Genomic DNA, 15,273 nt, shown 5'->3' on the forward strand with positions numbered 1-15,273 from the left:
CAGCTACTACTATAACACCCCGTGTTACGGCCTTCAATCCCGGATTAATTATTTAATTAATCCCGTTAATAATAATTAAATATGATTTAATTCGGTTAGGTTTCCCTTTAATTAATTAATAAGGCCCACCATGAACCGTGGGCCCTTGCCTAAATTAGAGCCTTAAGCCTATTAGGAATAAGGAAAGTAAACCTTTTACTATTCAGATTCTGATTAGGAATCCTAGACCTAGTTATCTATTAGGAATAAAGGAAGTAGTTCTTTTACTATTCAGATTATGATTAGGATTCTCTTTAATTAATTAATATGGTCCACTATGGACCATGGAACCCAATCCTTAGTCCCAAAAGGAATAGAATTAGAAAGCCTATAATATTAGTTCCTAATTAGGACTCCTAAATATATAAATAGGGGACTTAAGAGGCACCTAGAACCCCCCCACCACAATAAACGACTCACCATCCCAAAAGAGCTCCAAGAATTCCCTAGAAGAAATCAAGAAAGCAAGAAAGCTTAAAGAAAGACCCTTCATAGCCAAGGAATTAATTAAGGCTAAGAGGTAACCCATGTCTCAACAAAACCTATTTTCATAGCTATGATTCCCCCTTAGGGTTTCCCCCATATTATTGTGATTGGCGAGATATGATGATGATTATTGATGTTCGATGTGATGATCCCATGAGGGATCTTGATAATCTTGATATTGGGAGATTCTTGATAATTATGGAGTTCTTGATGATTATATGGAGTTCTTGATGATTATGTGTTGTTCTTGATAATTGTGTGATGCTCTTGATGGTTATGTGTTATTCTTACCGAATCTTGCAATTAGAAGACGAATCGTATCCTTGTTGATAGAAAAGTGATTAGAACCCTAGGTTGTATCGTATGTTATGATTCTTGGATTGTGGGGTGGGGAAATCGCATGTTTGGGTGTTGATTATGTCTAGAAAAGCATGATAGGTTATGTGTCGTTCGTTTCTCGTATTTGATCCGTTAATTGTCTACGTGTTGTCGTTAATTGCGTTGTAAGGTGTCTAAGCATGGTTTCTGGTTCCACAATGGTTCCCGGGGCGCAAAAGTGATGAAAAGAGTCAGTGGGGGGTAGGTGGGGGGGTAGGGGACCTGCCACCTACCCACGGCCGTGAAACACCGCCCGGCAGCGGGTAGCCGGCGGGCGGGCAGCTGCCCGCCGGCGACCCGCTGCCCGGAACAGTACTTTCCGGCGGGCAGCCGGCGGGTGGCCCCCACCCACCGGATACCCGCTGGAATTTCCCCCACCTTGGGTTCCCGGCTTCCCCGTTTGATGTTCCCCTGTTCCCCGTGGTGTCCCAACGGACTCCGTTTATCGTGCCTATGTCTAGTTTGATGTTTCGGGTACCGTTCGTAGGTTTATGAGTCTATTATATTGCATGCTAGTTGAATTGGTATCCCGTTGACCTAGGTGGAAGGAGTATGAACCCCTTAGGACTATTCTTAGTATGTGATGGATCACGCATAGGTTTTGTTATGCGCTTTCTCCCCCTTCCTAATGTGTAATATGGGTTGCATGTGCTTGCTATGTGTTATGTGTGTGTGTTACCCCAATTCGGTTGCGATCGGATTGGTTATCCTGAGCTGCGGTTCAGAAGCTGGATGCGGTCAGATTGATGCTCTTGGGCTGCGGTCCACCGTTTGGTTGCGATCAAACGTTTCTATATGAGTTGCGGTTCGTCCTCTTTCCTGGCTGCGGTCAGATGACATTCTTTTGGGCTGCGGTCCACTGTTTGGTTGCGATCAAACACTATGATGAGCTGCGGTTCATTGGTCGGTTGCGATCGACCCCTCCGTGTTGCGATACGGGGCAGGGTGCTGCGGGGCCGTGTCAGAGCTATATGCGCTGACCCTCATGTATGGGCATGCGATTGGTCCTGTGGCGCCAACAAAGTGTGTTATGTGTTGTGATATGGATGAGTTGTGATTATGAGTGTCTAGGGGGATGTGACTATGGGATTTATATTGGGGATTGTTCATGTTGGGTTATGATTATTGTTTATGCTTTGCCTTATCTGCCTTATCTGTTGTGAACTGCATATGCTCGTTATAACTGTTGCTTGAGTCTGGCCTTATCTGTCGAGTCATTCCCGGTTTTAAAGCTAGAGTTCGTAGGATATATCTGTATGCTCAAAATGGTTTTCGTATATCTATATATATCTCTATATGTATTGTATTTCAACGCGTTGGAGTGGGTTACCAGCATCTCTCGCTGAACAGATATTTTTGGCTTTCAGGCACAGAAGAATAAGTCACTGGAGCGCGCTAGAACTTGGAACGTAGAATTAGATAGTTTCCCTTTTTGGCCTGCGTGCCATGCTTATGCCTTTACATTATTGAGGATATTAGATAGTTAGCCTGTGCACCTGAGTTCTCTAGCTCAGGTGTGGCATAGCACCCCATACTCTTGTATTATGTTTTGGGATTTAATGGGATTTCACCTTTATTTTATAAGTTTTAAATGTCTTGAAAATCTGGGGTGTTACAGTTGGTATCAGAGCTTAAGTTTGACCCTAGGATAAGACTCTTAAGACCGGACTTTAGGACACTAGGCTTGAACTCTAGGTACTTAGGAACATAGGATCCAGGAATCTTGGGACGCGCAGTGAGATTGTGAAACCTACACATAACCCCCCCTCACTTCATCCCTCTTTAACTTAAAGGAACCTCCCCCTATGCTTACCACACCAGGTAAGGGTGCGAATAGATAAGTTTACTTCCACAACTGGGTAACGTACACTTACCCGATAAATCGCCTCGTCCTAACTCCCGTCAAAAGACTTGACAAGGACCCTGACCAAAGAAAAGGAAGATTTGGATGACTACTAAGAAGAGGCGTTACAGTCAGGACTGCTAAAAGGGACCGACTGCAATACGCACCAACCCAGGGTAACCACGATAACCCCCGAGTCAGACAAATGACATGCACCTTCCGACAAGTTGCCTTATCTCGGCAAACTCGGGTTGCGGCTACAACAAACAGGAAGGAGAACTAGGACACCTATTAAAGTAGCGAAGGAACAACACCATTAGTCGAATCCTTGGGTGCAAGGTAAGTATATCGCGACACCTTGCGACCCCACCACCCCAATTTAAAATATCATCCGCCCTGAAACCCTAGCATCTTGATACCCCAATTTGTTGAAAACTCCCACCCCCAATCCTTAATTACCTTAAGAGCAAATTCGCAACCGTCATGACCTTACTCACCCTTTGTTGCGCTTAACCCCAAACCCTCGGAAACCCTAAATTGTTTTTGCCCTTACTCTAAGTTCATATCCCCACTCCGTTTGGAAACCCTGTTAAAAACCGTAGAGCAGCATAAGGCCCTTACCCTACCTAGGGGCGTGAAGAACCGACATTCATTGATTCAATATTAAAATAAGTTGTTAGATAGGAATCGGCAAAGTAGGTGGAGGTTACGAATACGTATCACCCCACCCTTGCACGAAACCGTGAAGGCTTCACGAGAAACCATAGCCTGTACGTATGCCACCGAAGAACGCCATGCGTTGACAAGAGCGGGCAAACAAATAGGCTCAATGTGTCAGGGGCCCTTGCTACAGAAAACATCGTCAAATAGGTGCAACAGGCCGAACCTCAAGGAGGACATAAAGCCTTGCTAAGAATTTCATCCACCAAGGAAGGGATGAAACCCAATAGAACAAGAAAGACTAACCCGAAACCCCCCTTACCCTTAAGAACCCTCGACAAGGATTAGGAGTCAAGACCTAGGGGTTTGACCCACTAAACCGACTGGGTCCAGACTTCTGGACATCCGAGGGGAACGTGCACGGAAACCATCACTAGAATTCCCCTGGAAGCCATAGAGACGAAGGGGACTTCGACACGGGAAGAGAAGATCAAACGAAAATCTTATAATCAAACAAAGCCAAGGAAAAGGGATCACCAGTTCGACTGCACGCCACAACCAAGCCCCAAACAGGCATAATCACTCGAAGCCAAGAGTCCTTAGCCCCTTTCCCTCCCCTTGCCAATCAAGTACCATTTCGTTAAAGAATCCGTCCTATCACTCCAAACCTCGCTCTTGATCCCTCATTACAGACAAACCCGTACAAGGTGGCAACCTTCCTTCCTGTATTACGACCTTGAGACATCGACCCTATCCGCCCCTCGACTTTGAAACCTAGCCCTTGCACTTCTTACACCTCTTTAAACCCAGACCAAGAAAACATAGATATATATATATATATATATATATATATATATATATATATATATATATATATATATATATATATATATATATATATGTATGTATATCTACCTCTAGAACTCGTGCTTAAGGATCAATGAACATTGTACGATGGGTCATCCTATGTATCCAAGTCCCTTTTATTGTGCACAAGGGCATGGGACTTGTCAGGACATGAATCTGTGCATTTCTGGGGTCTTTCCCGAAGGAATTGACTATTCCTAGTCACTTTCCCGCGGGTCCCCAACGGGTCCTTGACGGGACCTTGGCGGGTCCTTGGCAGGAGCTTGGCAGGCGGACGACCGCCCACCTCGCGCCCACTGGTACAATGTGCTGATTTCTTAACCCCTCATTTTATTGATTTGTGGCGCACTTGTGTGCCTCGATTGAGGAATGTGAGTCTTGGGTAAGGAACCATGGACCACCCAAACATAGTGTCCTACGTAAAAGACCTTGACGCACGAGACACCATTGGGAAATCACAATCAATTACATTGCACGAGTAATTGAAATCGGATCCTACGATACAACCGACTAGGGATGTTTGGCGTAAAGGATTGCGCAAACTAAGGAGGCGAGTTGGGAACTCGTACTAAGAACCCACGAAAACCTTAAAAGTCAAAATGCTAAGGAGGGACCGGGACTCCTCCAAACCATGGACATCGTTCGAGCAAATCAGAGGACTCCTTACAAGTTGTATGGAATCAAGAACTACGTAGCCCATGGTGCTAAGCAAAAGGGTGAAGAACACATTCGCGCCAAGACTTCAAGGGTCATTAAGGACCCACAAGGAAATGAGGTGACTCGTAAAGTCGCCGAGTCATCCCACAACGAAATTTGGTAACCGACTGCGCTTTAAAAGAAAAAGGGCACGCAAGGACACCTTCATCATTAAAAATAACACAAACAGGGCACAACAATGCCGAACCTCGGGTAAGACATGAAGTCTTACTAAGAATTTCATCCACTAAAGAGGAGATGAAATTCAATAAGAAGAGAAAATCGACCCAAAGTCCATCGACTCCCAAGAGACTTTGGGAAGAATTTGGAAAGTGCGCCCTAAGAGATTGGCTTGGTTGACCCAACTCGGTCAAGACCTTGGGCGCATTAAAGAAGTAAGTGTTGAATCACCACGGGAAATTCCCTCAAGAAAGAAGAGAATGATGAAACCTTAGCCTGGGAAACAAGGTCTAACAAGGACCTTAAGGTCAAGCAAGCACCAACACCAAGGAAGGAGGATCATCAGCTCGTCGGCGCATCGTGATCAAAGCATCTAACCAGATTATTCACTTGGGATCGAGAAACCTTAACCCATCCTAGCCGAATTCCTTTCCCTCCCTCGGAAAATCGGCCCCTTCCTTATTTCAAAACCCTTTCTACCCTTCAGACCCCATTCTCAATCCCATGTTTTAACGATTCCATACAAGTGGCAACCTCACAACCTAAGTTGCAACCTCGAAAACTCGATCCTAAATTCCTGAATTCACCGTGTCCTCAAGTTTGAAACCCACTCTCTTAGCCCTGTAAACCTAATCGTTCCTAAAAACCCAACACACATAGGCGTGCAAATATACAATTTCCCCGTGGAATACCTTCTCTATAGGACCACGGTTCTTCACTTGACTCGTTAACCCTGCAATGATTTCCAAGCTTCGGGGACGAAGCTTCTCGTAAGGGGGGGAGAGTATAACACCCCGTGTTACGGCCTTCAATCCCGGATTAATTATTTAATTAATCCCGTTAATAATAATTAAATATGATTTAATTCGGTTAGGTTTCCCTTTAATTAATTAATAAGGCCCACCATGAACCGAGGGCCCTTGCCTAAATTAGAGCCTTAAGCCTATTAGGAATAAGGAAAGTAAACCTTTTACTATTCAGATTCTGATTAGGAATCCTAGACCTAGTTATCTATTAGGAATAAAGGAAGTAGTTCTTTACTATTCAGATTATGATTAGGATTCTCTTTAATTAATTAATATGGTCCACTATGGACCATGGAACCCAATCCTTAGTCCCAAAAGGAATAGAATTAGCAACCCTATAATATTAGTTCCTAATTAGGACTCCTAAATATATAAATAGGGGACTTAAGAGGCACCTAGAACCCCCCCCCCCCCCCCACCACAATAAACGACTCACCATCCCAAAAGAGCTCCAAGAATTCCCCTAGAAGAAATCAAGAAAGCAAGAAATCTTAAAGAAAGACCCTTCATAGCCAAGGAATTAATTAAGGCTAAGAGGTAACCCATGTCTCAACAAAACCTATTTTCATAGCTATGATTCCCCCTTAGGGTTTCCCCCATATTATTGTGATTGGCGAGATATGGTGATGATTATTGATGTTCGATGTGATGATCCCATGAGGGATCTTGATAATCTTGGTATTGGGAGATTCTTGATAATTATGGAGTTCTTGATGATTATATGGAGTTCTTGATGATTATGTGTTGTTCTTGATAATTGTGTGATGCTCTTGATGGTTATGTGTTATTCTTACCGAATCTTGCATTTAGAAGACGAATCGTATCCTTGTTGATATAAAAGTGATTAGAACCCTAGGTTGTATCGTATGTTATGATTCTTGGATTGTGGGGTGGGGAAATCGCATGTTTGGGTGTTGATTATGTCTAGAAAAGCATGATAGGTTATGTGCCGTTCGTTTCTCGTATCTGATCCGTTAATTGTCTACGTGTTGTCGTTAATTGCGTTGTAAGGTGTCTAAGCATGGTTTCGGGTTCCACAATGGTTCCCGGGGCGCAAAAGTGATGAAAAGAGTCAGTGGGGGGTAGGTGGGGGGGTAGGGGACCTGCCACCTACCCACGGCCGTGAAACACCGCCCGGCAGCGGGTAGCCGGCGGGCGGGCAGCTGCCCGCCGGCGACCCTGTAACACCCCAGATTTTCAAGACATTTAAAACTTATAATAAAGGTAGAATCTTATTAAATCCCAAGATATAAATACAAGCGTTCGGGGTGCTATGCCACACCTGGGCTAGAGAACCCAAGTGCACAGGCTAACTAACTAATATCCTCAAAGCGTAAATACGTAAACGTGGCATGCAGGCCAAAAGGGAAACTATCTACTTCTAAGTTCTAGCGCACTCCAGTGACTTAATCTTCTGTGCCTGAAAGCCAAATATATCTGTTCAGCGAGAGATGCTGGTAACCCACTCCAACGCGTTGAAATAAAATACATATAGAGATATATATAGATATACGAAAACCATTTTGAGCATGAAGATATATCCTACGAACTCTAGCTTTAAAAACCGGGAATGACTCGACAGATAAGGCCAGACGCAAGCAACAGTTATAACGAGCATATGCAGTTCACAACAGATAAGGCAGATAAGGCAAAGCATAATCAATGATCATAACCCAACATGAACAATCCCCAATATAAACCCCATAGTCACATCCCCAAAGACACTCGTAATCACAACTCGTCCATGTCACAACACATAACACACTTTGTTGGCGCCACAGGACCAATCGCATGCCCATACATGAGGGTCAGCGCATATAGCTCTGACACGGCCCCGCAGCACCCTGCCGCGTATCGCAACACGGAGGGGTCGATCGCAACCGACCGATGAACCGCAGCTCATCATAGTGTTTGATCGCAACCAAACAGTGGACCGCAGCCCAAGAGAATGTCATCTGACCGTAGCCAGGAAAAAGGACGAACCGCAGCTCGTATAGAAACGTTTGATCGCAACCAAACGGTGGACCGCAGCCCAAGAGTATCAATCTGACCGCAGCCAGCTTCTGAACCGCAGCTCAGGATAACCAATCCGATCGCAACCGAATTGGGGTAACACACACATAACACATAGCAAGCACATGCAACCCACATTACACATTAGGAAGGGGGAGAAAACGTATAACGAAACCTATGCGTGATCCATCACTTACTAAGGATAGTCCTAAGGGGTTCATACTTTTTCCACCTAGGTCAACGGGATACCAATTCAACTAGCATGCAATATAATAGACTCATAAACCTACGAACGGTACCCGAAACATCACACTAGACATAGGCACGATAAACGGAGTCCGTTGGGACACCACGGGGAACGGGGAACATCAAACGGGGAAGCCGGGATCCCAAGTTGGGGGAATTTCCAGCGGGTAGCCGGTGGGTGGGGGGCCACCCGCCGGCTGCCCGCCGGTTTTACTGTTCCGGGCAGCGGGTCGCCGGCGGGCAGCTGCCCGCCCGCCGGCCACCCGCTGCCAGGCGGTGATTCTCGGCACCGGGTAGGTGGCGGGTCCCCTACCCCCCACCTACCCCCCACTGACTCTTTTTCATCAATTGCGCCCCGGGAACCGTTGTGGAACCCGAAACCATGCTTAGACACTTTACAACGCAATTAACGACAACATGTAGACAATTAACGGATTAATTACGAGAAACGAACGACGCATAACCTAGCATGCTTTTCTAAACACAATCAACACCCAAACATGCGATTTCCTCACCCAACAACCCAGGAATAAGATCATACGATACATCCTAGGGTTCTAATCGCTTTTATATCAACAGGAATACGATTCGTCTTCTAATTACAAGATTCGGTAAGAATAACGCATCGGCATCAAGAACATCACAAAATTATCAAGAACAACACATACTTATCAAGAATCCCAAATAATCATCAAGAACATCATAATTATCAAGAGACTCCCAATATCAAGATTATCAAGATCCCTCATGGGATCATCACATCAAACATCAACAATAATTATCATAACTCGCCAAACACAATAATATGGGGGAAACCCTAAGGGGCAATCATAACTATAAAAATAGGTTTTGTTGAGACATGGGTTACCTCTTAGCCTTAATTAATTCCTTGGCTATGAAGGATCTTTCTTTAAGCTTCCTTGCTTTCTTGGTTTCTCCTAAGGGGATTCTTGGAGCTCTTTTGGGGTGGTGGGGCGTTATTGCTGTGGGAAGTTCTAGGTGCCTCCTAAGTCCCCTATTTTCTATCATCCATTTTCTTCCTTTTGCGCTGAGCCACGAAATCATCCGAAGTTGCTGCTTGTTCTCGCGCCAGTAATCAGTCGACGAAGCTTTCTTTCGTTGCTACCTGCGCCTCACATTTTTAGGTGGAATTAAAACAAAACATTAGTTAGTATTTGCTAAAGGCTGGGCCACTTAAATAATATATAATATATAGATATATATATAATGCATATATATATATATATATATATATATATATATATATATATATATTTAATATTATATATAAAAAGAACTAATTATAAGATAATATTAAATAACTAATGCAAAATTATTATAAAGATGTAATTAAAATATGGGTGTAAAATATGCTTATCAAATTCCCCCACACTAAAACATTTGCTTGTCCCCAAGCAAAAATATTATTTGCGAAGTAAATAAATAAAATCCCCAAAACTCATAACATATCATGAACAACAATATGAAGCACCATGCAATTAATAAGATAACACCCCTGTCTGAAAATTTAGAAAACTAAATAAGTAAGCCCTCACAAGAATATCACTTATCACTCAAGTGTTTGATGAGTATTAATTTCACTCAAGTTCATTCCTATAAAATTGCTCTACCATAGGCTTGCATATCTTCTCAATCACCGGCCACTACAAGAGTCATGCATGACACAAATCATAAGGACTTTCCACAAGTTGTAATGGGGCAAGGGTTAAGGTAGGGAATATTTAGGAAATTATCTCAAACAAAAGCTTTCAAACTAGAGGAGCAAATAAATACAAATAATCCAAGATACTTGCTCAACACATTACCAGAATTTCCCCTTACTTCATTTATTTAGAAGTAACTTCAACTCAAAATCAATTGCTGATTCTTTCTCAATTTCCCATAAATTTTCAGCAATATTTTTCTTTTTCAAACATATATTCTCCATTTTTCCATTTTTTTCATTTTTTCAATTTCCATATTTTTTTTGGAATCATGAATTGCTTCCTCTTTTCTTTTCCATAGAAGACCAACGATATATTGGCAACGAAGATACAACTCACCTCACTCTCAATCATATTAATAAGAGTAAGTGATCTCCTCCACACTTATCCTTCCCAACATCACGTAGATTAAAAAAATAATCCAAAATTTGCTCCACTAGTTATTCAGCTGGGTGAAGACATTATTTTAGATATAAAAGGCTTGTAATGTGGTTCAAATTAAAGAAAGGAATGGCCATAAAGCTTAAAGTGGTTAACAAAGTGGAATAAATCATAGGACAAACCGGATATTTGGCTAGTGAGGCTCAAAATCAAATAATGGCCTTAATCACACTTGAATCATGCATGGTCTAATTAGCTTTAAAAGAGAATCAAGGCAAGTTCTAGAGAAACAAAATTATGGAAGAAATCGCACAATAGAAAGAAAATAAGACCGAAGTGTCAGTCAATGGCTCAAAACACTCACATGTTTATTGCTTACTTAATATAGCCACTACATATCAAACAAGAAATGCTAACAAATTAATCACAATTTTCCAAACTATTTATTCAATCACATTATGAATTTCAGGAAAGGAAATTGTAGTCATTTATCAAAATAATACTTATTTAGCATAAAATACTAAGAAAATATTTGTGAAAATTTTGGAAAATTTTGACAAATATCGTGACATAAGCAAACAAATAATAAAACTAAATTAAGCAAACAAATAATAAAACTAAAACTAAATCTCCTCCCCCACACTTATTACCAACATTGTCCCCAATGTTGAATAAAAACATGCAGAAAAGGATTATTAAATGAAAAATAACGATTAAAAAAGAGAATAGAACAAACTCCCCTTCTAGTTGTGCATATTATTCAAAGTAGCTGGGATCTTCAATAAGTATGTCGGTAATATAATCAACTTGAGCCCCTTCATGGTAGGGTTTAAGCCGAAGGCCATTCACCTTGAATATCTTAGAAGTTTGTAAACTTTGAATCTCTATCGCACGATGAGGAAAAATATTAGTGATAATAAATGGACCAACCCATCGAGAACGTAACTTACCTGGGAATAGCCGAAGACGTGACTGGAAGAGTAGGACCTTTTGTACAATTGAAAATTCCTTTCTCAAAAGCATCTTGTCATGAAATGCTTTTGTCTTTTCTTTGTAGATTCTTGAATTCTCGTAGGCCTCATTGCGAATCTCCTCCAACTCAGAAAGTTGCAACTTCCAGTGTAGGCCACTTTCATCAATGTTCATATTAAAGCTCTTGACAGCCCAATAAGCTTTGTGTTCCAACTCAACGGGGAGGTGACAAGCTTTCCCAAACACAATGCGATAAGGGGACATACGAATAGGTGTTTTGTATGCGGTTCTGTACGCCCACAATGCATCATCTAATCGCAAACTCCAATCCTTCCTGTTTGGGTTGACTGTTTTCTCAAGGATTGACTTTACCTCTCGGTTGGATACCTCTGCTTGCCCGTTAGTCTGCGGGTGGTAGGCAGTTGACACCTTATGGGTGACATGATACTTTTTAAGCAAAGCTTCGATGGTGCGATTACAAAAGTGAGTGCCCTGATCACTTATTATAGCCCTCGGAATGCCAAATCTGGAAAAGATGTTAGTTTTGATAAAATCTGCAGCAGCTTTAGAGTCATCAGTCCTGGTAGCTTTAGCTTCCACCCACTTCGAAACATAATCAACCGCAAGTAAAATATAGACAAAACCAAAAGATACAGGAAATGGGCCCATAAAATCAATGCCCCAAACATCAAAGACCTCAAAAAATAGGACCGGAGTTTGTGGCATTTCATTTCTCCGGGATAAATTACCTGACTTTTGACAAGCATCACAACACTTGCAAAATGAGTATGAATCTTTAAACAAAGTTGGCCAATAAAACCCAGACTCCAACACCTTCCTTGCCGTTCTCTTAGCACCAAAGTGGCCTCCACAAGCATAAGAATGACAAAAGGTAAGGATTGAAGCAATTTCATCATCAGGTACACACCGCCTTACCACTTGGTCAGCACAATGTTTCCAAAGGTACAGTTCATCCCATACATAGTACTTGGCATTACTCCTGATTTTATCTTTCTGTGCCTTAGAGGAATCAAAAGGAAATTTGTTAGCAACCAAAAAGTTAACTATGTTAGCATACCAAGGTAAAATCGCAGTTGCAGCCAATAGGTGTTCATCAGGGAATGCTTCTCGCAGTGGAGGTTCAGGTTTAATGTGTACCAACCGACTCAAATGATCGGCCACAAGATTTTCTGACCCCTTCTTATCTTTGAACTCCACATCAAAATCACTTAAGAGGAGTATCCATCTTATTAATCGTGGTTTGGCTTCCTGCTTTTGCATCAAGTAGCGAAGAGCTGCATGGTCAGAATAAACTATAACTTTTGTGCCCAGCAAATCAGACCTAAATTTTTCTAAAGCAAAAACAATGGCTAAAAGTTCTTTTTCTGTAGTAGAATAGTTTTTCTGAGCATCATTTAAAGTCCTAGAAGCATAATAAATAACGTGGGAAGATTTCCCGATCTTTTGGCCCAACACAGCCCCAACTGCGTGATCACTTGCATCACACATAATCTCAAACGTTTCTACATGAGTTGCGGTTCATATTTCCTGGCTACGGTCAGATGACATAATCTTGGGCTGCGGTCCACTGTTTGGTTGCGATCAAACATTATGATGAGCTGCGGTTCATCGGTCGGTTGCGATTGACCCCTCCGTGTTGCGATACGGGGCAGGGTGCTATGGGGCCGTGTCAGAGCTATATGCGCTGACCCTCATGTATGGGCATGCGATTGGTCCTGTGGCGCCAACAAAGTGCTTATGTGATGAGATATGGATGAGTTGTTGATATGAGTGCCTTGGGGTGTGACTATGGGATTTATGCTAGGGATTCGTATATGTTGGGTTAGGAATATTTATTGTGCTCATCTTTATCTGCCGTGCCTGTTTGTAAACTGTATATGTTTGGTATAATTGTTGTCTGTGCTTAGCTCTATCTGTTGAGTTTATCCCCGTTTTAAAAGCTAGAGTCTCGTAGGATATATCTTCATGCTTCAAAATGGTTTTCGTATATCTATATATATGTCTATGTGTAATGTATTTCAACGCGTTGGAGTGGGTTACCAGCATCTCTCGCTGAACAGATATATTTGGCTTTCAGGCACTAATGAGTAGACACCGGAGCGCGCTAGAGATTCGAGGCGTAGTGTAGATAGTTTCCCTTTCGGCCTGCGTGCCATTTACATCATTACGGAATTTAGTTAGTTAGCCTGTGCATCTGAGTTCTCCAGCTCAGGTGTGGCATAACACCCCGTACCTTTATGTTTAACAATGCTCTGTTTGGGATTTAATAAGAGAATACCTTTATTATATAAGTCTTTAAAAGTTTTAAAATTTCGGGGTGTTACAGCGCGCTAGAGGTTTGGGGCGTAGATTAGATAGTTTTCCCTTTCGGCCTGCGTGTCACGATTTTGTATTGATACTGATTGAGGTTTTTAGAATTTAGCCTGGGAACCTGAGTTCTCTAGCTCGGGTGTGGCATAACACCCCTTATTCTTATAAATGTTTTGGGATTTATGATCATTTACCTTTGTTATATAGTCTTTAAAAGTTTTTAAAATTTCGGGGGTGTTACAGTTCCCCTTGATTCTTTTGACTCGGTATTTGGTCTTTTGACTTCCCGTTGTTCATTTGTGGAACTATTTGAGTGTCTCCTTGATGTTTCGTATGTCTAGAACTATATGGTAGGAAGCCATGTAGGTATTTGGTGTCTTGAATCGTGCTAAGTGTTCAACATTGTGTTTTGTTGGACAGTGAGGTGTCTTGTGTGTTCCTCGGAACTATCTTTGGTTTCCCCGTTGATAAGCATGCTAGTTTGGTGTATAAATGCTAGCGTGTGTGTTGTTTGTACCTTCCGATTGTTTGATGATAACTTGTGTTATTCATCATTGTTGTTGTTGGGCTGTGACCCATTCCTTGATTGAGTGTGTTTCATACCTTCGTTGCAATCCGTTGATTGATTCCTGTTGAGGTGTGGTGCGTGTGGCTTTACCTGGATTGCACGATTAGTGGTATTGGACACTAGTCACCAAGGTATTGGAGCGGTCCTCATGGTGGCTATGACATGATTATGGAGTTGTGGCCTGAGTGATGGGTCCACGTATTTCTTGGGAAGGCATGTGTTGCCGTGTGTGTGTACGGTACCTTGTAAACTATGAAATTGGTGGATTTGTTGGTGGCTTGTTGGTGGGGGACGACGGTCCTGGAGGTAAAAAGTTGGACTATGAAATACAGGGGTCCTGGAGGTAATGTTTGGAAAGAAGATACAAGGTTGGGGGTAGCCATAAGGTTGGAACAGGGCATAAGGCAGACATACCAACTCGTGATGGGTGATGTCGCGAGGGCTATTGTAGCCAGTGTTGTGTGATCTTATCTTGTGACATGTGTAGTCACAAAGGCAGGTGTGGCCTTGGCATGTGTTGCCGGTTGTGTGTGTCTTGTTCTTTCGCGTTGTACTTGTTGGGTTGCGGTCTATTGAGTGATGATAGATCGTGCCTTTGACTCTTTGATGAGTCGTGTTGCTGTTGTGGTCTTGGGATGTGTTCCCGTGTTGCTTGTGAGAGTGTTGAGTCTTATGTTGGCTTTGACTCTTGGTTTTGAACTTATATATATGTATTCAATTTCGAAATGATTTTGTACATATACCATATCTAGTATGACAATTAACGGTATTGGTGGGTTACCAGCATTATTCGCTGACCGGGAGTCATCCCATGTTTATCTTTGTGTTCTTACAGTTGATGTCTAGTCGAGCACGATGTCTAGTGCCCGATAGAGTAGTACCTTTCCCTTGTTGTACGGCCTGTGAGCCGATGTAACACCCCAGATTTTCAAGACATTTAAAACTTATAAAATAAAGGTGAAATCCCATTAAATCCCAAAACATAATACAAGAGTATGGGGTGCTATGCCACACCTGAGCTAGAGAACTCAGGTGCACATACTAACTAACTAATATCCTCAATAATGTAAAGGCATAAGCATG

The sequence above is a fragment of the Ipomoea nil genome, unplaced genomic scaffold (genome assembly GCF_001879475.1).
Source record: "Ipomoea nil cultivar Tokyo-kokei standard unplaced genomic scaffold, Asagao_1.1 scaffold2791, whole genome shotgun sequence".
NCBI lineage: Eukaryota > Viridiplantae > Streptophyta > Magnoliopsida > Solanales > Convolvulaceae > Ipomoea > Ipomoea nil.